Source organism: Lissotriton helveticus, chromosome 8 (genome assembly GCF_964261635.1).
Source record: "Lissotriton helveticus chromosome 8, aLisHel1.1, whole genome shotgun sequence".
Lineage (NCBI taxonomy): Eukaryota > Metazoa > Chordata > Amphibia > Caudata > Salamandridae > Lissotriton > Lissotriton helveticus.
Window position 1 is genome coordinate 915,383,321 of NC_136069.1, and position 22,387 is coordinate 915,405,707.

At 52.1% G+C, this 22,387-nt stretch overlaps 2 protein-coding genes across 3 annotated transcripts in view; one reads left to right on the forward strand and one right to left on the reverse strand.

The window, feature by feature from the left end:
• Nucleotides 1-22,387, reverse strand: part of CMSS1 (cms1 ribosomal small subunit homolog) — a 1,475,838-nt gene that overhangs the window by 608,604 nt on the left and 844,847 nt on the right. The window lies entirely within an intron of this gene.
• Nucleotides 11,193-22,387, forward strand: part of FILIP1L (filamin A interacting protein 1 like) — a 795,845-nt gene continuing 784,650 nt past the window's right edge. The window contains exon 1 of the mRNA XM_078657733.1: nucleotides 11,193-11,250. The gene's annotated coding sequence lies outside the window, so the exon portion shown is untranslated. The remainder of the gene's footprint in view (nucleotides 11,251-22,387) is intronic.

A 22,387-nucleotide genomic window follows, 5' to 3' on the forward strand; every position in this document is an offset into this window, starting at 1 on the left:
ATTTGAACATCCGTTGGTGGATAGACACCTATGTCCATGTGAACCCTGCTATAGCACATAAGGAGGAGACTCATTCAGTAAAAGACAAGGGCAGATTATAAATTTAGATTTCCCCATATTGATACACCATTGCATATGGTGTTGATTGTGTAGTCCTGATGAAGGAAGTGATATCATCCCTTTTCCATCGAAACATGCATTGACTGCATGTTTCGGAAACCCTAGTCTACAACACAACAACAATAGAAATTGGAGATTTCTCCCTGTTGTAAGCTATGGTGTATGAGGTATTAGACTAGGTCATAAATGAGTGGATGGAGTGAGAATGTGTTTGCCTGGTGATTGAAAGAGTGAGTGAATTGATGTACGAGACAGTGCACATAAATTCATTGGTGCAGATCAAAATGAAACGAACAATGTAAAACAAGTGTGTATATAAATATATGATGCCATGTGTTTTAATTTTGTGTAAATGTAATTTTGAAAAATATTTTCTTTAAAATGTTTATGTGGGTGGCGTGGCCTGAGGCGTCAAGATGGTGGTCGCACTCGAAGAGTGTTTCGGACCCCCTCCATCATCTGCCTTGCATCCGCCGCTGACAGCTGCCATCAAACCTTGTCTGCTACTAACAGAGACCCTCTGCCCCTTTCGCTGTGCTCCGGACTGGTTTTTGGACAGATTGGAGCCCCTACCACCCTGTTTCTGGCCCTTTGCCCCGTGGCTGTGAGCAGAGAATGGAGGCCCCCTCGACGGCCCGTTCCTGGGTTGCACGGCCTGGGCACCGCTGATCCTTCCCTCGGGGCCCTCTCTGCGGCGTCAGGTTAGCGGCCTTGTCCACCTGCTGCCCTGTGCCGCAGGAGATCCGTGAGGGGTGAGGGAGCACCGAGGATCGGAGCCGCGGGGCGAGGCCTGCCATTTGCGCTGAAAGCTGGGGGCAGAGTTCCCGCCCGGCTGCCTACTCCGGGCGCTGATCTCCGGAGTGGAACGGGCTCATCTAGATCATCCTGGCGGTGAGTTGCGATGACTGGGGGCACGGCTGGGCTCGATGGCCGCTGTCGGGCAGCGGCGTGGAGCGGAGGTTCGGGCCTGATTAACCCCTTACGCTCTTGGCCTGATCCGCTCTGTGGGCCCTGCGAGCGCTGGTGTTGGGAATCCTTTGAGCTGGTTGGTGATCGGGCTCTGGAGGCTTGGGTTCTGGCCTGTCGGGACCCTGCTCGGCTGGATCAGCCAGGATAGGCTGCCGCAGTCGGGCAGCGGCGAGATGGGGTGGGACAGGTCCGGATTTTCTTGGGCTGCCTCTGTGCGCCTGGACCGCCCCCGCGGCCCGGCGTCGCCTGCTCCCTTTAAGTGACTGAGCCTGCTGGGAAATACGCCCTGATACCTCATGTTCAGGCTTGCACAGGACCGCTGGAGATCGCCCTGAGGGGCCTGACCTCTGATCGCTGCAGCACCACCTCCCGTGGCGGCTGGGCCCGGGCCCTCCTGATCAGCTGGCACAGCGGTGGTGCCGGGGCCTTGTCTTGGCCATTAGGGACTGTCAACCTGAGGAGAGGCAGTGAATCCTGGTTCGGCCTCCGCTGTTGGGGCTCCCGGTGAGTGGAGGGGGAGCCTCTGGACTGGCTGGGGCTGGTGTGTGGGGGCGAGATATCGGCTGAGCCCCCCCTCCCTACCCTTTTTTGGACCTGCATTGCTTCGCTCAGCACCTCCGCACCTACCTGCAGCTGGTGAGGCCCTAGCCACCCGGTGGCATGCTGACCCCGGCTACCGGGTCGGGTAGCGGCGAGGGAGACCCAGGCTCATTTTGAGGCTCTGGCGGTGCCTTCAGGTGGGCATTGGCTGGTGTGGAGGAGAGCGCCGGCCTGATTGGCTTGCCTTGCGCCGGCCCCCTGCTGGTGGTGTGCCACGTGGGGTGGGCCCCCTTCTCCCCATCACCGGTGAGTGGGGCCTGGGGTTGGCGACCGGCCACGATGTCGGGTGGTGGGCGGAGGGGTAACCTGGTGCACCCGCCCCCCCTTCCTCCATCGCTATCCCGATTTCCCCCCCTCGTAATCCTGGGCCTACTCCTCCAGACTATCGTCACTGCCGGCCATAGGCCTGTTTTCTGAGCCACCTAGTGTGCCGTGTGAAGCTGTGGGCCCTCCTCAGTGCAGCCTCTGGTGGGGCCTCCCCTGAAACAGACGATTGGGCTGCCCTAGGCCCGAACCCTCATACCATTGTAAATCCACGTGGATACAACGGCCTAACTACTGTTGCCTGGGCGACTGGGCCGGAGGGCGTGTGAGAATCCCTTGTCGCCCCCACCATTATTGTGCTGGTGAGTGGGGCCTGGGGGTGGGGATGGCCCATCAGGTTGGGTGGCGGTGTGGAGGAGTAACATCGGTGCCTCTGCCCCCCTTCCTCCTTGGTTGCCTTAAACCCCCTCCTGTCCACACCATGCTCCCTGCCAGGGGGTGCTTCCCTGGGTTCGACGGGAAGGATCAGTAGGGGCCCCATCCACTCCGGCCGGCACTTGTCGGAGGCGGAACCACCACAGATCTCGGCTCCTTCTTGGCCCCCGTCTGATCCAAGCTACTTTCTCGAAGGAGAAGCCGTCTCTGTCAGACGTAGGGACCGGGCTGAGGACCTGTCGCTGTTTATGCCGTCTGGACTGGCCTAGCCGCCCTCCACTGGAGCGTTCCACACGGACCTGGCATCAAACCCAGGGCGCTGGATCAGTCTTCTTTTTCACGGGGGCCTGTGGGGGTGGACTTGGGCGCCCGGACCAGAATATTGACGGTCTGGGTGTCGGGGGCCCCCCTCCTCTGCTGCCCCCCCCCCCCCCCCCCCGCCCATGCCGGGCCAGACTCTGTCCTTGGTGGCGATGGGCAGGAATTGCACCCTGCCCCTCCAACCCAAACCAAAATGGATTTACCACATCAGACCAAGATCCTGGCAGTGGGACACCTAATGCACCTGGCCCCACCAGGGGCGATCTCTCCACCATCATTCAGGCGATAGGCACATCGCAGGCCTCCGTCGAAAACATGATTGGCGAGGTGAGGGTAGATGTGGCTCTTATTCACCAAGACTTGCGCAATGCCACGGCGCGAATCAGGGAGGCGGAATCCCGTATCTCCACGGCAGAAGACAACATTGGCCAACTTAAGACCCAGGTACCCCGCCTCCAGACCTCGGAACTCCACTGAAGGGCTGAGGACGCCGAAAACAGGTTAAGGAGAAACAATCATCTACGCCTTATAGGATTTCCCGAAGGAGTTGAGCAAGGTCATGCAGACACGTTCTGTGGAAAATTGGGTGCGCTCCTAGATGCCCAGAGAGTCCCTCTCGCCCTGGTTCGCCGTTGAGCAGGCCCATCGCTCCCTGGCCCCCAACCTCCACCTGGGGCCCCTACCCGACCCGCAATCCTGAGGGTCCTTAATTTCCGGGACAGAGATGCCATCCTCAGGGCAGCTAGGGCGCAACGCCCACTGCTGTTTCAAAACAACAGGATCATGGTCTTCCCGGACTACACCAGGGAGGTGCAGGCCCAGCGTCAAACTTACGATGAGGTTAAACAGAAGCTCCGCAACATGGGTCTTCTGTATGGTCTTCTCTTCACGGCCCGGCTCAGAGTTGTCTTTCAAGACAAGACATTTTTCTTCGACAGCTCCCAGGCAGCGTGGACCTGGCTCACGAGAGAACGGCCCCTTCTGAATCGGCCGGTTCCTTCCCCCACTCGGCGAGTCCCCCCGCAGCCCCACCGAACCTTGCCTAAACCCCAGAGACGCCGGACTAGGTCCCGCAAGAAAAACGACCATCGGGGGAGTCATCCCGATCACCAGGTGCACTGTCCCAAAGCCCTCTCTCCCATGCTTCAACTCAGAGGTCCGCCACCCCCAACCAGACTACCTCTCTGATTGACTTGAGCCGTATCCCGGCCCCCTCGGAGACCTTGCGTCCGGCCATATCCGATTCTGACCTGTCTAGGAGCCCTATGCTCCATGGATCCAGAGAAGATGAGGGTACTTGAACTGTGGCATAAAGCAGAAATTCCCCATTTCGCTTCCCAGAATGCTCCTACATTTACGATTGTTATCTAATCTCTACAATGGGAGCGACCCATCTTCATTGCACCACGGGTTTTGCGAACTACTTCCTATTTCAGTTCCTGGACTTACTTTTATTCCTTGTTGCATATTTGTCCTAAAAGTAATTGCAGCTGTTGACAAATCCTTTATCTGACTACATGGAGGGGGGTCCATCTCTGCCATGACCATGTTCCGCTAACCGTTTTAGCTTAGCACTTAGACTCATTGTTGGGTTGTTGTTTTGAGTTGTTTTCTCCTTCAGGGTGACAGATGCTTCATGTTCAGAAGTGTAGGGTGGTGGGAGTTGGGGGCGAGGGAGGGTGGGTAGACCGTTGTCTCCTGATTGTTTGTTGTTTTTAGCCGCCTACCGGCCGCTGCTCCCTGTTCTTCTTGGCAGCTATACATGCATGTATGCCTTTGACGACGACACAAGACTTACCAAATCGCACAACTTCTGCCCCAAAACCCCGGCACGCTGCTTCCCTTGGGACCCGGCCCTGCTTGCGTCACTTCTTCTACACACACCCCACCTCAATGACGTCCAGCTTAAATAGAACCCTCCACATCCTGTCATGGAACGTCAATGGCCTAGTAGACCTAATAAAACATACTGCTGTTCTTCGTAGCGCCCAACGACACGCGCCTGATATCCTGTTCCTATAAGAAACACACCTTTTGGGTACACAATGCAACTTCCTCGCCCGGTATGGGTTTAATAGGGTCTGGCATTCCGGTTTCACAAGGGGCTCCCGGGGGTTGCCATACTGCTTCGGAAGGGGCTCCCCTTTACCCTGGTGCAGGCCGAAACTGACACACAAGGCAGCTATGTGGCCCTGGCAGGTACGATCGAAGGACACCCCTTTAATCTCCTGTGTACATACATTCCCACCGCCACCATGGCCTCTGCCCTCTGCCGTCTTACACTTGTACTCTCCTCCTTTCCACAGGGTCTGACGGGCGTTGGAGGCGACTTCAATGCCGTTCTGCAACCCTCTCGCGACACGACGGGTACTCCATCGGCTTCCCGCCTTGCCTCTGCTAAACGCTTATCTGATTGGTCCTCTGCCTTGGATATTTGCGATGCTTGGAGGGTGTGGAACCCCAGCAGGGAACACTATACCCACACTTCGGTGGCCCACCATACCCACTCTTGTACACCTGTTCCTGCTACCTGCCCTAGACTGTCAACTGATGTCCGGGGCCACCGTCTTGCCCAGAGGCATCTCAGATCACTCCCCCGTCTCCCTCCATCTCGGGAACTCCCCTAACGGTACTCGGACGGCATTGCGGATGAATGCCTGGTTCCTGCAGGATGCAGAATTCGTTGAATCCCTCGGGCAGGAACTGAGGCATTATTTCTCGACTAATACAGGTTCGGTCTCCTCGCCGGAAACATTATGGGAGGCCGGCAGGGCCACCATACGAGGGGTGGTCCACACGAAACGCATGGAGCAGACCGCCCGACTCGTGCAGCTGGAGGCCAACACTGACAGCGACGACTCTAATCGACAGCTTACACTGCTCCGCGAAGAGATCTGCAAGATCTCGCTGCAGTCCGCTAAAATGCTTTGGCGCTCCTCTGTGGCGCGAGTGTATGGTTGGGGCGATAAAAATGGCAAATTACTTCACAATTTAGTGTCTTACCCCAAAGCCAACCGCATTATTCCCGAGATTCGTGATGCGACAAGGGTTCACCACGTCACTTCCCAAGCCATCGCACAAACTTTCGCGTGTTACTATGCTGCCCTCTACGCGGCCCAACCTCCCAGAACCTCTCTGGCTGATTTGTTATCCGAGACCGGGACTCAGCTGCCCCGCTTCTCCCAGACGGTCTCGGAGACTCTAGATCTTCCTTTCACCCCGGAAGAGATACATGGTGCTATTTCACTGTTGCACTCCGGCAAGACGCCAGGGCCCGAAGGTTACCCCCAAGAATACTATGCGACCTACCGTGACACATTGGTCCCACATTTAGTGGAATTGTTTAAACATGTAGTGGACACGGGGTCCTTCCCACCAGAGACCCACACTATTGTGGTCCTCCCAAAGACACAGCCGCCCTCCCTTGCCTGTGCGGACTACCGCCCCATCTCCCTCATAAATACTGAGGTAAAAATGTTCGCCACTACTGTGGCCCAACGATTGCGCCCCCATTGGCAAGATTTGGTTCACCCAGATTAATGCGGCTTTATGCCTGCCCGAGGTACCCGGCACTGCATACACCCCCTTCACCTTGCACTTGCCCTTGCACACCGCCATCACCTCACCCCGTATCTGGCCTTGCTTTTCATAGATTTTGAAAAAGCATTTGATACGGTAGATTGGAGCTACCTTGAGGATGTGTTGGAGGGGATGGGTTTCGCCCCCCCGTTTCGACCCCTTATCCGGGTCCTATACTCCAATCCCAAGGCAAGGGCCCTCATTAATGGCGTGCTTTTGGAGACGTTTCCCATCCAAAGGGGCACTCATGAGGGCTGTCCGCTCTCGCCGCTCCTATTTGCGTTAGCAATGGAGACCCTAGCCTCCCTCGTCCGTCAAGAGCCCCTCATTCGAGGTTGGGCTTGGGACCCGTATCAGATCGACATGATCGCCCTATACGCCGATGACGTCCTCCTTTTCCTGGCGGACCCAGAGAGCTCAGGCCCAAGATGCTTGGACGCCCTCTCTGCCTTTGAACGGGTCTCCGGCCTCGGGCTCAACCCGGCAAAATTCACACTGGTCCTCCTACACCCATCCCAGGCTTGCTTCGATTGGCAAATGACTATTCCCCTGCGCAGGCAGTCATTCAAGTACTTGGCGGTGTGGGTCGCCCTTCTTCCAGAACTCGAATGGCCCCTGAACATCATGCCCCTGGTCACCAGGGCCAAGGCGGACCTCAGGAAATGGCAATCTCTCCTTCTCAATCCCCTTGACAGGAGTGCCCTTTTCAAAATGAGGGTCCTCCCCCGTTTTTTATACATTTTACAAAATATTACCCTTCATCTCCCAGGAAGTTGGTTTCGGGAAAAAGACAGTGCCCTCACACAGTTTTTGTGGGGAGGCGGGAGGCCACGAATGTCCCTGGCACATTGCCACATACCTCCCTAGGATGGGGGCATGAGGGTAACCAATCTTCACCTCTACTACCTGGCCACAAGGCTCATCGTGATCCATGACTGGTTCGCGAGCGGCTGGTCTGACCCGGCGTACCCGGTGGAACTCAGGTCAATGAACTTCCCACAGCTCCAAGCCTACCTGTATGGGACCCCCGTGCCACATGCCCTTCCCCCCATCACCAGAACGGTACTTGTGGCCTGGCGAGCTGCCTTACGCCACTCAAAATGGGACCGGAAACTCACCAGGCAGACGCCTCTGTGGAGTGGTGTTTGGCTGGAAGAGGCCTTGTCTCTCCGAGACTTCTGTCGATGGGACCACATCGGGATCCCGCTATTAGGAGACGTCTGGGTGGGGGACCACATCAGATCGTTTGCACATTTACAGCAATGCTACTCCCTCCATTCCTCCCAATTTTATAAATATTTACAGCTAATGCATGCCCTCCAAGTACACATTCCATTTCCCACCTCCTTACCGGAATTCAGCCCCTTGGAGGCCCAAGTGATGATGGGGAACCTGGGCAGAAGAGGGGGTGTCGCGGATTTACCGCTCGTTAGTGAACAATGGCCCGCATCCCTGGACCTGCTACGTGCCCGCTGGGAAGGGTGGCTGGGTCCCCTGGAGGACGCGGACTGGAGGGACGCCCTCATTGTATTGTAATTGGCTCCCAAGACCTTGAGGACCTCCTCCAAGTTGTGTCTAGTCCAACTCTATTACTTCCATACGGCACACCTCACCCCAGCGCACCTGTACAGCGCCCGCATGCGGCCCTCCCCGTCCTGGACGTGATGCAGCCATGCTCCGGTGGACTTTTACCACATGATTTGGCAATACCCCGTGATTGCACCATTTTGGGCGGGGTGGAACTAGAGCTTACACAGACCCTAGGGTGGGAGGTTTCCCACGACCCGCTACGCCTGATCCTGGGGGTGTTTGACGGCCTCGATGGCTCCCGGGCCGAAATAGCGCTTCCTAGGAACGGCGGTGGCGAAGCGCGATATAGCGGCACTCTGGTCCCAGTCCAAGCCACCTACTACGCGGAAATGAAGACGGGGAGTGGATTGGTGCGGAACTCAGAAGGAGCCCCTCTTCGAGGCCCGGGGCTGCCCTGAGCTTTTTAGCAAGATATGGGGCAAATGGTTTAACTTAATGCCCTGAGGGGCGCGAGTGTGTCGTGTACAAGAATGTTTACAAGCAAGTGTTTTACTCACTCTACAAGTACCTTACAAGTCTCTGCCGTCTTTCTCTCGATTGTACTTTATCTAAATAATGTGCCTGATTTCGCTTCCATGGTATCTTGTGTTTTGTTCTTTCTCAAAAACCAATAAACTTGATTATCAAAAAAAAAATTTATATGGCTAATATGACTACAAATGATGTATTTAATATGTCAGTTGAGCAATGTGGTAGGACTACCACTAAGATAAAAACGAATAAAAAATTTAATAAAAATACAATATCCAATTCCATGTTATTGTTGTAGGAGCTGGTGGTTACGAAATGGAACACTTTGAGCCATTATTGAAGTAATACAGATCATGTGGGAAACATTTCATGGAGTCTTGCTTTCTTCCTTTTCCCAGACCTAGAACAACTTTTTTTTAAGGGCGTACCTTTTTCTTACTTGGTGTCCCACCGGCTCCCTGCAGCAGCTTTTCTGCTGTTATTGGTCTTTGATGCTCCTCTCCTCCTTTTGGGGTGCAAAAGTCCAGGTCTTTCCCAACTGGTCCTTAGTGGATCAAAAGGGGCCAGCCTCACTGGCCCTGGGGTCAACAGGGACAGAGTCCTTAGTCCCTTAAGGCATCTCCTTCCAGTTGTCCATGGCTGCTGCCGTCGTTGCAGTCCAAGTCTCCAGAGCCCAACAGCAAAAAGCAAAAAAGCACACTATCTACCTCGTGCATAAGTTTTTAATTGGGGGTAGAATGTTTTGGAAGCCGGCACCCCTGGTCAGTTCTAGAGTGTCACATAACCTCTCCACCATTGTCACAAACCCTCCTCCAAAGCATACTGAGACAGACCAAGATGGAGCAGGCCAGAAGTCACTGGTCTTGTCTCCTCTGTGAGCCTCAGCTCCCACCCTCGCTGACAATCTTCCTCACCAAAACAGGAGCCCCCTCCTGTTTAGGCTTCAGTTGTCTGTACGTCCTCCTTCGTTCAGTGGCCCCAGGCTACCACTGCCCTGGTACAGCATGACATCTAATTAACAGATGCAGATTTTCTTCCCCACAGGTTCCTCCTCGAGAGCTCAGGGAAGCACTGTTAATTACTCCTTTTGTGTAGTGAGACCTCTGTTCCCTCTACTGTGCAGAAATGTAATTAATGTGGCCCAGCAAGGTGACTAAAGGCCTGGACTCTAATCCTGTGCTGGTCCAGAAAAATATAAAAACTCTAAATCAACCCATACAGTGTACATGTGTGACTTACAAATATGAACTGAGCGCATACTTTCCACTCCAGTTTCATACCTTATGGGATTTTGAAGGTCTAAGGGAAGCGAAACTGCACTCCAAGGCGGATTTCCACCTATGTGTATAATAAAGTGTCGCTGCAGAAAAATCTGAAAACCATACTGACTTTACCTATGAGTGTCCCCTATTATAAGGCCTATCCCAGGTCACCACTTAATGTTGCAGAGTACTCCCTGTGCTAGGCTACTTGGTTGCAGTTACCAGGCTGAGCATAACAGTAGGCTTGGACGCGCAACTCTCACATGTGTACAAATGTGTTCATGTGTAACCAGCTGAGTGCCCTTTACCCTAGCGATGTTGTAGCAGCCTTATCTTAAAAGGCAGACACTGGTGGTAAACATGCGCAGTCTGTTTACCTGTGATTACTGTGGGTGAGACCTGTGTAGTGAGACTCACTCACAATAAAAAGTCTAAAACCGGCTGATCAAAAAGCAGTGGTGGCTCCTCCGCTAAGGCCGAGGGGCGTCGCCACACTGCTTAACAGCAGTGAAAGAAAGGAAAAATAAAATGATAATAAATTGATGTTATTATCATTTTATTTGCTCCTGCTGCAGCTTCTTAGCGGAGCGGGCGGGTCTGCTCTACTCACAGAGCAGGGCTGGGGAGGAGTGGTGGCCACACATGACGCTTGGGCCGGTAGTCACAGGACAGCCAAAGCGTCATGCTCACTTTGCATGTACTCCATCCAGGCTCTATTATTGCCTGGGTGGAGAACATGCCCAGGCCCCCATTCCCTGGCTGAGCACTGAACCACGGCGCTCAGATCAATCACCATTCTGCATTGCAGCGTTGTGATTGGCTCAGGAGGTCTGGGTGTGCTTCCTGGTTTCTGTTTGTCCCGGACGCGGAGGAGAGACAACGTGGGAGAGATGAGGCGATAAGTGAAGTTGTTTTTTTTCTTTTCTTACGCCCCCCCTTACTCCACCTCCCCGTCCCGCCACCGCCGATCACAGCCCCCCGCCACTGTCAAAAAGCAAAAAATCTGTGCGTACTAAATGGGCACAACCCATCTTCCAACACAGTTTATTTGAAAACTGATTCCAATTTAACATTGGAGAGAGATGCCAACTTTCAGAGGAAAACCTTTTATGGGAAAGAGTTAAAATGTTTCTAAAACTAGAGCCTTTTTCTCAATAGTCTGTAACTTCTCTGGAAAAAAAACACGGCCAATGGCCTTGTAGTCATTTTGGAAAGTTACCTATCAGTGTGCCCATACACTATATGCTGAACAAAAAATCTATAATGTTGTATTTGGTTGTGGACTGTAATTAATAATGCACATTAATATAATTATTATGTTCAAAGTGCATCATATTTTGTATTCTTAGTACTTTTCTGTTTATGCATTTTACATTAAATGTGTAATTAGTTTTTAAGCCTAAAAATAACAAACATTCACTATTACTCTTTAAATATTTAAACTTGACTGAATTAATTTACAGGAACTATTAATTTGCTCAAGTCTTGGTGTTACTTCTGCTAAGATTCAGCATTACCAAACACACTGTTTATCGTTTCGGTGTGAAGTATGTGTTATAACATTATTTTAACTGTTTCTCCTCAGGATTTTCATAATAACGAAGAAGTATACTGGAAGGAGAAACACGCCACATGAAAAGTGAGTAGAAGCCGAAATATATATTTCTGGATGACTGGCTAAAGAATGTATCAGACACTTTTCAGATAGATAGATATAAATTGTTTTTGTAAGTACTTTGATTATTCTTCACTCTTATAGACACAACAATGAGAAAAGTCCGTGCTGGAAATTGTTGGGTGCTTACTCTTAAGTTCATTATTTAAAGTGGTATGTACGTCCTCGACGGCAAAACATTTTTAAAGTAACTAGCGGTGCTGGAAACAAGCCTGTGATTACTATTTGTTTATGCCCCTTGCTTACCATTGGGCCCCTAACGAGAGACCAAGCACCCTCGTCAGATTAGTTTCTGAATGATTTTAAACGTAACACAGAAAACTTCGGATGAAATTCTTTTTGCCTGAACGTAGAGATGCGCCAGCATAAAATATATCTAAAAATATAGTGGAATTATTATTATTTTGTAATCAAATACAGAAACAAGTGTCTTTTACATTATGCATATCAACCAACACAAACATGGTATTTGGTCCTAAAAAGCAGTTACTTTCCGACCAACATAAATTACCCTAAAACTTCAAAAATACTTAATGGGACAAACAGTTTATTCACATATATTAGCTTGAAGGCGCGCCAAAGGTAAGCCCGTCTGCGCCCGTCCGCGCCTGGACCGCGCCCAGTGCCAGGACCCCTGGCCCACGAAGACCCCGACCGACCCGCCTGACGTACTCCGCCGCCACCCTCATCGCACTCAACACCGGCCGACGCCCAGAATGCCACCAAGCCACCCCACGACGCACCCACGGACCGTTCAGCTGCCACGCCTGCAAGTTCACCTGCATCCGGACCTGCCTCGCACCAGCACCCGCCAAGTCGAACACCAGCAGCACCCACCTCAAGTGCATCCTGCTCAACACCCGCTCCGTCCACAGACACGCCATCGAACTCTGGAACCTCCTAGACGCCACAGCCCCTGACGTTGCCTTCCTCACGGAGACCTGGATGAACGCCTCTTCAGCCCCCGCCATCGCCATCCCAGAGGGCTACAAGATCGTCCGGAGGGACCGCAACGCCAACCAGATGGGAGGAGGCATCGCCATCATCCACAGGAACACCATCCGTCTCACGACCAGCACCGACAACACCCTGATCAGCTCCGAACACCTGCATTTCCAGATCCACACCAACCCGACCACCACCCTTAGAGGCACCCTGATCTACCGACCTCCGGGACCACGCACACAATTCAGCGAGGACATCGCCGACTTCGTCAGCCCGCATGCCCTCCCCTCCGCTGACTACATCCTCCTGGGGGACCTCAACTTCCATCTGGAGAACAACAACGACCGCAACACCAGCACCCTGCTCGACAACCTCGCCAATCTTGGACTCAAGCAGCTGGTGTCCACCCCCACCCACCTCGCCGGACACACACTCGACGCCGTCTTCTCATCCAGCAAAGACGTCGCCTTCAGCCACGCCACAGAACTCCACTGGACGGACCACAGCTGCGTCCACTTCACCTTCAAGAGAACGACGACCCACCACCACCAGCAACAGGCCGCCCGCAGAAGCTGGAACAAGATCACAGCAGACCAGCTCGCCACCTCCCTGAGCCAGCACCCTCCTGCCAGCTCAGCGAACCCCAGCCAGGCCGCCGACAACCTCACGAAGTGGATCAGCATCTGCGCGGACGAGCTCGCCCCGCTGAGGACCCCGCCCAGCAGACCCGGCAGCAAGAAAGCCCCGTGGTTCTCCGACGAACTCAAGAGCTCCAAGAAGAACTGCCGAGCCCTCGAGAAAGTCTGGAGAAGGGAACCTACACCGGACAACAGGACCACCCTCAAACTGGCCACTCGGAAGCACCACCAGCTGATCCGCGCCGCCAAGAAAACTGCATTCAAGGACCGGCTGGACAACAACGCACACAACAGCAAGGAACTCTTCAACATCGTGAAAGAGCTATCCAACCCCAGCGCAGGAAACAACGACATCACCCCATCGCAAGACCTCTGCGACTCCCTCGCTTCTTACTTCCACAACAAGATCGCGGACATACACAACAGCTTCAACAAACAACCAATGCTCACCATGACCGAACAACCACCCTCCACCACCACCATCCACGCCTGGACCCCGATCAGCACCGAAGACACCATCCGCACGATGAACTCCATCCACTCCGGATCACCGACCGACCCCTGCCCTCACCACGTCTTCAACAAGGCCGACGCTGTCATCGCACCCCACCTGCGAGACATCATCAACACATCCTTCGACACCGCCACCTTCCCTGAGAGCTGGAAGCACGCCGAACTCAGCGCTCTACTCAAGAAACCAACAGCGGACCCCACCGAACTCAAGAACTACCGCCCCATCTCGCTCCTCCCGTTTCCAGCCAAAGTCATCGAGAAGACCGTCAACAAGCAGATGGCCGCCTTCCTCGAGACGAATGGATCCCTCGACCCCTCACAGTCCGGCTTCCGAGCCAATCACAGCACCGAGACCGCCCTCATCGCCGCCACCGATGACATCCGAGCCCTGATGGACAACGGAGAAACAGCGGCCCTCATCCTCCTAGACCTCTCCGCGGCATTCGACACTGTCTGCCACCGCACCCTAGTACAGCGCCTCAGCAACGTCGGAATCCAGGACAAGGCGCTGGAATGGATCATCTCCTTCCTCGACGGAAGAACACAGAGAGTCCGCCTACCACCGTACAAGTCAGAGGCCTCCGAAGTCATCTGCGGCGTCCCTCAAGGATCCTCTCTGAGCCCCACCCTCTTCAACGTCTACATGAGCCCCCTCGCGGCCATCGCACGCCAACACAACCTCAGCATAATCTCCTACGCCGACGACACCCAGCTGATCCTCTCCCTGACCAACGACCCCGCCACCGCCAGAGCCAACCTACACGAAGGGATGAAAGAGGTAGCCGAGTGGATGACGACCAGCCGCCTGAAACTGAACTCGGACAAGACGGAGGTCCTCATCATGGGCTCTTCACCCTCCGCCTAGGACGACTCCTGGTGGCCTCCCACCCTGGGCACCGCACCCAAACCGACAGACCATGCACGCAACCTGGGCTTCATCCTGGACTCCTCCCTCTCCATGACCAGGCAAGTCAACAACGTCTCCTCGGCGTGCTTCAACATCCTACGGAAGATCTTCTGGTGGATCCCCACCGAGACCAGGAAGACCGTCACCCAGGCCCTCGTCACTAGCCGACTGGACTACGGCAACGCCCTCTACGCCGGTACCACCGCCAAGCTCCAGAAGAGACTCCAGCGGATCCAGAACGCCTCAGCCAGACTCATCCTCGACATCCCACGACACAGCCACATCTCCGGACATCTGAGAGACCTTCACTGGCTCCCCGTCAACAAAAGAATCACCTTCCGCCTCCTCACCCACGCACACAAAGCCCTACACGACCAAGGCCCGAGCTACCTCAACAGCCGGATCAACTTCTACGCTCCCAAACGCCACCTCCGTTCAGCCAACCACGCCCTCGCCGCCGTCCCCCGCATCCGAAGAGCAACTACAGGAGGAAGGTCCTTCTCCTACCTGGCCGCCAAGACCTGGAACTCCCTCCCGACCGACCTGCGCCTGACCCAAGACCACCTCTCCTTCAGGAAGAAGCTGAAGACCTGGCTGTTCGAGCAGTAGCGGCACCCCCCCCTCCCCTAAGCGCCTTGAGACCCTACGGGTATGTAGCGCGCTCTATAAGTGTCATTGATTGATTGATTGATTGATTGAAAACATTTGGATACAGCCACCGAGTGCAGGACCATACATCGAGGAGGTTTGGTCATACTTTCTTGAAACATGCATGTGATTCACACTAAGATAAAAGCAACTGTGTGGCAATAAGTCCAATTATGTTGAGAAAAAGTCAAGAGCTCCTCCGAGCGAGGGGGCGTGTCAGAATGCTGATGCTGTAGTTCGAGGAATACAAAGCTTCCGGCCTGCGAGTCCCCATCCGATAATATCCTGTACAAATACAGACTGGGGGGGCACCTTCCATCGTAGGGACCAATGGAACGGTGAAATGCACCTGGACTGCCCTGTGAGTGGTCGTTGCGATCACCTCGGTGAGCTATAGGTGACTCGCATACCCTTCATGAAGGATTGTACAAGATGGTGGCCGCACTGGGCTGCTGGCGGTGCAGATCGAGGGCAACTCCTGGCGGGCACACTGGTTAGCGGAGCCTGAGCAGAGTCGCCCGGACCGAACTGATTTGGGAGGGGCCGGAGGGCACACGCACCCGCCTAGCCTGAATTGGTGGAGGAGAAATGCAGTGAGGGTGCGGCAGCTCAACTTGGCCTGCACTTCATAAGAGAAGCAACCCCCCCTGGAGTGCTCGGAAAGGGGGTGCTCTGAGCCAGCAGCGAGGTGACAGCGACGCTTGGGGAACATACTGTAGTCATGGCTGTTGAGCCCCTGGGGAGATGCCAGGCTCGCCTTGGCTCGGTGACAGATGAGAGGTGGAATCTTGGCTCCGGTGAGAACTGGTGGAGGCCAAACTGGCCCTGGGGCGGCCTGCAGTGGGCCTGGTTGCTTCTGCTGGTGGGGCCTTCTCTCTATCTACAGCGACCCATCACCAGGTGGGAGTGCGGTGCTGCATCCTACTTGACTGCCTGGCCGTGGGCCTCTCGCCAAGCTTGCGGAGCAACGAAGGCAGCTTTAAGGAACCCGGGCCTGGCGATTGGTAGGAGTACTAAATTGGCCTTACACCCCACGCAGCCCTGGAAATGGTAATACACCCAGGATAGAAGGAGTGCTGAGGTGAGGCCTGCGCAGAGATGTGTCGAAATTCGCGCTCATTGGAAGCCCTAGGGCCCCAGAGGGTGCTGAATGGGAAAAGTGGACTAGTCCCACTAACTCCACAAGATATTTTGGGCCCCAATGGAGTAATGCCAAATAAACGGGGTGAACTGTATCGCTGGCCGGAGGCTCACAGACTGGGCTGCTCCCCAATATTAGATACTGGCCCACCAATTGCAAACCAGTGTAAGCTGTGGGTAGAGCTCTACCTCCCTCGTCGTAGGGCCCAGGACAGACTGCTGTTTTGGCAACTTTGCCAAGTAGCAAGGAGTTGGCAACTGATCACCAAGGGCAAGATAACTCAGCCGCGCGACGTGGATAGGCCTGGCCCAATTGTGGTTGTGGGCTCAGTGGGGGGGACAACGGGAACATTACCTTCATCATAGGAAGGAGACCAGGAACGATTTAAACACTGCAATGTCATGCAGGCTATCACTGCTTCTAGGGAGGCACTGGAAATGAAGATTGATACCATAGGGACAGATCGGAGTCTCTTAAAAGATGAACCCCGGCGCCTCACAGAAAGTGTCACAGGTGTCGACCGTACACTGGCGGAGATACCTCCAGATGTCTATAAGCTGCGTGACAGACTGGCCACTATGGACGATACAGTTAAAACGCTGGAGCTCAGTGCTGAGGAAACTGAAAATAAATCAAGAAGAAACAGTGCACCAATCATAGGCCTTCTCGAGACAATATGGTAGACTATTTGAAAAGTTGGCTTTGCATTGAAGTGGCCTCTCCCCGTTCTTCACACTGGAAAGGGCACAGAGTTCCAGCTCGCACACCCCAGCCGGGGGAGCCCCTGCTCCCAGTAGTGGCCAGGCTCCTTTACTACGTAGACTACGACCATTCTCTAATGCAGGCCACGCTGTGGGGGGTCCTTAAATTAGCTAACAGTAAGGCTATGATCTTTCTGGACTTGACAAGGGAGTTGCAAAAGCAGCGTTCTACGTTTCCAGAATCTAAGCGATGGCCCTGCCGGATGAACAACCCTAAGCTATGTTGTTTCCAGGCCGCCTGCAAGTGGTTACACTGGGGGGAGTGCAGTTCTTCTAGACTCCGCAGGAAGTGTGGGACTAGATTAAGGGACACCCACAGGTTGGGAGCGGTGGTGAGTCCCCATGTGGTGTTCCAAGGCGCAAGAAGATGAAGGAAAGGAGTGGTGGTGCTACTTCGGGGGGAGAGGTGAAGTGGTAGGGGCATTGAGTGCTCAGAGCAAAGTCATAAATGAGTAGGAGAGAAGCAAGCCCGATATCCTCGCTAAGTGTGGCAGGTGGCCAGAACTCTGACTGCACCAAAGATATTAGCTCTGCAGAGGACTCAGATATTAAACCGCCTAGAGTCAGCCCTGCACAACGGATTACATCATATAATGTAGGGAGTGGGTGACATATGTTTGTGTATGATTGCTGATAACAGGGGGCCAGTTTAAAAAGATATGTTGACATATTCTAGTATTTAGCATCACAAACCCCGGGGAACGTGATTTATCCTAGTTTGGATCGGGGAACCCGGCTAAGAGGCTGTGAAGTAGGCACTGCATTTACCCCATTGAGGTTGTTGTGGTTTCACACACAAATGTATGCCTATTAGTACTATGTTTGGATGAGGGAAGTGGCTCTGCTTGTCATGGGGTGTGGGCGTTGGGTCAGTTGTTGTTTTTTTGTAATGAGATGGGGTTTAAGGCATGTGGACTTCTACATGCATACAAATGTGGAGTGTTGGAATCACAGTAGGATGCGTGTCTGTAGTGGTCAAGCGCGACATCTTTTTGCTGTTTCATAGCGTCCACCGTAACATACAAGGTTCTATCAAGGAATGTTAGGGGGATACACACTATAACCAAAAGGCATAAGATCTTTTCATATCTCAATTGGAGAGGAGTGCAGATAGCACTACTGCAAGAAAAGCAACTTATTGCCAAGAAGGGTGCGGCGCTGTAGCGTAGGTGGCAGGGGCCGGCCTACTATACTGACTATTCAGCCTTTGCTAGGGGTACTCTGGTGTGGATTAGGCCTGGGGATCCCTTCCAACACACCGGACATTTGATAGATCAGGCGGGTCGATCCCATCCAGCGAATACCTATCCAGGACCGTATCAGATCATAATACCTTACTGCTCGGACTGAATGGGGGTGGGGGGGGCATTTATCCAGACATGGCAGCTGAAGCCAAAAGCCCTAGTGGACTTGGTTTTTAGAGACACCATTGAGACGGCCCTCAGACAATACTTTTGCTGACAATACTGGCTGTGCTTTGAATCCACAGATAGAGTGGAACGCATTCAAATCTGAGATCAAGAATCGGTGCATCTCAAAATCAGAAGGAGTCCAAAGAACCCTATTGATGGAGACAATTGTGGTGGAGGAGACACTGAGAGACACCAAGAAGCGCATGACCAACATCCCGGGGAACAGGTTGCATTGTTGGAAGCAAAAGAAAAAGTAGCAGAACAGGCGGAGCAGCTGAGGTGCTTTGATTGCAGAAATTAAATGTTAGAGCGCATGCAGAAAGAGACTGCACTGGTGCGCTACTACTAGCATGGATTGCCAACCCAGGGAAGCAGGGGGTCGGTGAAAGTATAGCTTCGAGGGGACAATGGCAATACCTCGTTCCGCCAAGTAGATATTAAACTTGCATTTCATGACTAGTATTCTAATTTATATAGCAGTGGGGTTACCTCTTCAGTTGCGGATATTGAGGGCTTTCTGGGGCAGATAGACCTACTGGCTCTGTCCCTGGAGGATGCAGATGCTCTGGGCAGTGATCTTACACTTCCTGAGATTAGAGCAGCCATAAAATCTATGGCTAGAAACAAATGTTCTGGGATAGATGGGCTACTGTTGAAGTTTTACTCCACTTACATGAAGGAACACAGCCCCCGATTAGTGGAATTATTTAAAGCAGCGTGAGATTTTAAGGCACTCTGTTTAGTGCATAAGGCTCTGTTTGGTGAAGGAGCCGCAGACATTCAAACCTTATTTCCCCGGTATCAGCTGCAACGCTGTCTCCGGTCCGCTAATGCAGGACTGGTTCTCATCCCTATGATAAAAAGAGCCAGATGGGGAGGTAAGGGCTTTTTCGCATCAAGCAGCCACACTCTGGAACTCCCTCTCCCTAATGACCAGATTACAATCAAATAGGGCAATTTTTAGGAAATCGATAAAGACATGGCTCTTCCTCAAGCCCTAAGATCCATCAGTGCTAGCTTGGCTTCCACTCACCTTAACGCCAAGACGCCTTGGCAATAGTGCGCTTTATAAGCTATCAGTCAGTCAGATGCGGGGATACTTCCCGCGACTATATGGGAGGCCGTAACTGTCCCCCTCCTGAAGCCTGGGAAACCAGTCACGCCAAGAAAGCCTGCATGAAGTTATTGATATTAAACCTAGACTATAAGATCCTAAGTAGAGTTCTGGTTACCCGCCTTTTACATCACATGCCCACACTTATACATCGAGATCAAGCAGGGTTTATCCCAGGTCGCAATACATCAAGAGGCTGCTTAGGTTATTGGATGCTGACACATTAAACAAAGAGGAGGCTGCGATTTTTGACATCGACATAGAGAAGGCATTTAATAGCCTGGAATGGGCCTACCTCTATAGAGTAATGCTAGGTTTGGCCTGGGCCGGAGATTTGTTGCTTGGGCCCACTTGTTATATATGGACCCTTGAGCCAGGGTCCGAACAGGTAGCATTATATCAGAGAGCTACCGGGTGGGTAGTGGCACCAGGAATAGTTGCCTGCTGTTGCCCTTGTTTTTTGCCCTGGCCATGGAGCCATTATCTTTCATGCCATCGCCGGAACTGCATATCAAGGCATAGTGCTGTCAGGTGAGATCCAAAATTTGGCGCTTTACATAGATGATCTCTTGCTCTTCCTCCAGGATGTTGAGGAGGACTTGCATAGAGCGCGAGAGATCCTAACATGATTCTGGATGGTTTCGGGCTTACAGGTTAATTGGCAAAAGTCGTGCGTGTTTCCCACACAAGCTAATGGAGACAGCCCAGAGGAATTGAGAGGCGTGATCTGGAAATCTCTGTGTGTGCCGTACCTAGCGGTGAAGATTCATCATGACTTTGCAGACATCCCTGAGGGCAATATAGGGAAGACTATTTGTGGGGCAAGATCCAGCGCTTATTTCAGGTCAATGCTTCCTCTCGCCATAGGGGGAAGGGTTGCCTTATTGAAAACGGTAGCCCTACCCCGAATATTGTACTAAATGTGGTCCTATTAGTGGGGATTCCCCTGAATTCTTCTGAGATCTCACCATGCTTTCCATAAGCTTAATTTGGAGAGTGATATTGTCTATAGTACAAGGACCAACAGAGGAGGGGGGTCTTACCCTCACTGACTTTGAGACGTATTATTTGGCAGTGCAGCTGCAATGGCTCATGCAATGGATGGCAGTTAGGGACACCCAGAGGCACATGAGCCCTGATATCCTGGATCTTCAGAACTTGTCCGTGTCTTACTACGCTTGCCTACTCCTGGAGCTGGCAACACCATTGAGTTTCGGCTCCTGCGCAAGTGCTGGAACAGAAGCCTACAGAAGGCGGAAGTGTGAGCACTTTATGCCCCGGACATCCCCTTGGAGTTCCTAACAGAACTCCCACATGGGGGTGATTGACAAGGACTAAGAGACTGCGACTTTAGGTGCCCTCTTCGAGGCCTAACTCTTGCTTCTGTTTGAAGAGTTCCGGGAGCGAGATGACTTACCTCAGGGTCACTTCCTTCTGCATAGGGCCGTCACAACAGCAGTCCATAAACATTGGATGGGAGGAATGGCAGAACCAAAACATGTGGGAGGATGCCAATTTATAGTTACTTCTTCGGTTACCTATAAGGCAGTCCTCTGCCTATATAGAAGGCTACGGGCTGAGATATTATGCTACCCCATGACAGTCTTCGGACACTTTAGGAGGAGGGCCTTGATTTTCCCCTTGAGGACAAAGATTGGGGAACACTTGCGGCCAGCATGTCCAAGGTGTCTGGAAGTCCCTGATTTAAGTTTAATAATGTTTATGTGTTGCACAGGGCGCACCTGATACCAGGAAGAATAAATAGACACTTTGCTGTAGAGGATGCAAAATGCCCCCTGTGTGAAGAGATTGGGGTTGAGGTTCTCCATATGTTTTGGATTTGCCCAGGACTGACGACTTACTGGGAGACTGTCAAAAGCTATAAGAACAGATTCCCTGTTGTGCTTCAATCTTACTGGAGTATGAGAATGCTACTGAAAGGTATTAAAGGTACACTAGTCACTCATCTAGACAGTAAAGAAGGCCTTATCCATCAATATATTCAAAAACTATCACATGTCTTGTTTCATATGTAAAAATTATATTATATTTGTATTCATTACTATCAAGATGAATGCATTTTCTAGAAGGACATTCATCTGCTCATTACCAAAATCATCTCCACAATTGGTACAGACTACAAGCACCTCATAGTTCATCAAAACATCTTAATTCTGTGCCTTAGTTTAAAACAGCACAATATTAAAAATATGTAGATTATAAAATCCCTTATAACAAAGAAGTGTGTTATCTGTTTGATTAATTGACAGATAATACACGTCTTTGTTATAAGTGCCGGACGCCCCTTTGCTTAGCCCCGGGACGCCCCTTTGCTGGGGCAGCTGTGCGCTTTACAAAACTACATAACATAACATAAGTGTTTTTAATTTTTTTTATAATCTTCCTATTTTTAATATAGTTCGACTATATGTAATTTAGGGTCATAATTGTGTAACTTTTCCCCATGATACAGAATGTCCTCTTGGAAACATAGGGTGTTGAATGCATCCTTCAAAATATGATGCACAATTTTTAGGAAAATGGAAGCAGTGGAAGCGAGGTCAAAAGGCATTATACAGATCATAAATGAGCCGCCCGGTGTGTAAAAAGCTGTGAAGGCCATAGGCCAGGATGAAGTTCCACCTGATGATTTCCCATGGATAGATCAATAACACAAAAAAAACTGGCTTGGTGCATAGCATTTCCTTTATGCATAGTAAAGGGTGCCTATCCACCCAGATGTTGTTGTGAGATCACAGAGATCAACAAAAAGCTGAACGCCACCACCATGAGCCTTATTCGAGTACAGCAGGGGAAAGCCATTCCCAGCACTCTATGGGCTGAATAATTTATAAATCAGAAAGCCTTTTGAACGCATGTTGCAATTGTTCCCTTATGAGATGGGGGACAGGGTATGGTGTATGCATAACTGGCTTATAGTTTGAAGTTTCATTTTATGTTGACAACTGCTAACACACCAAATGTGTCAGAAATTAGTTCTGGAAATTCACTGCAAATGTCT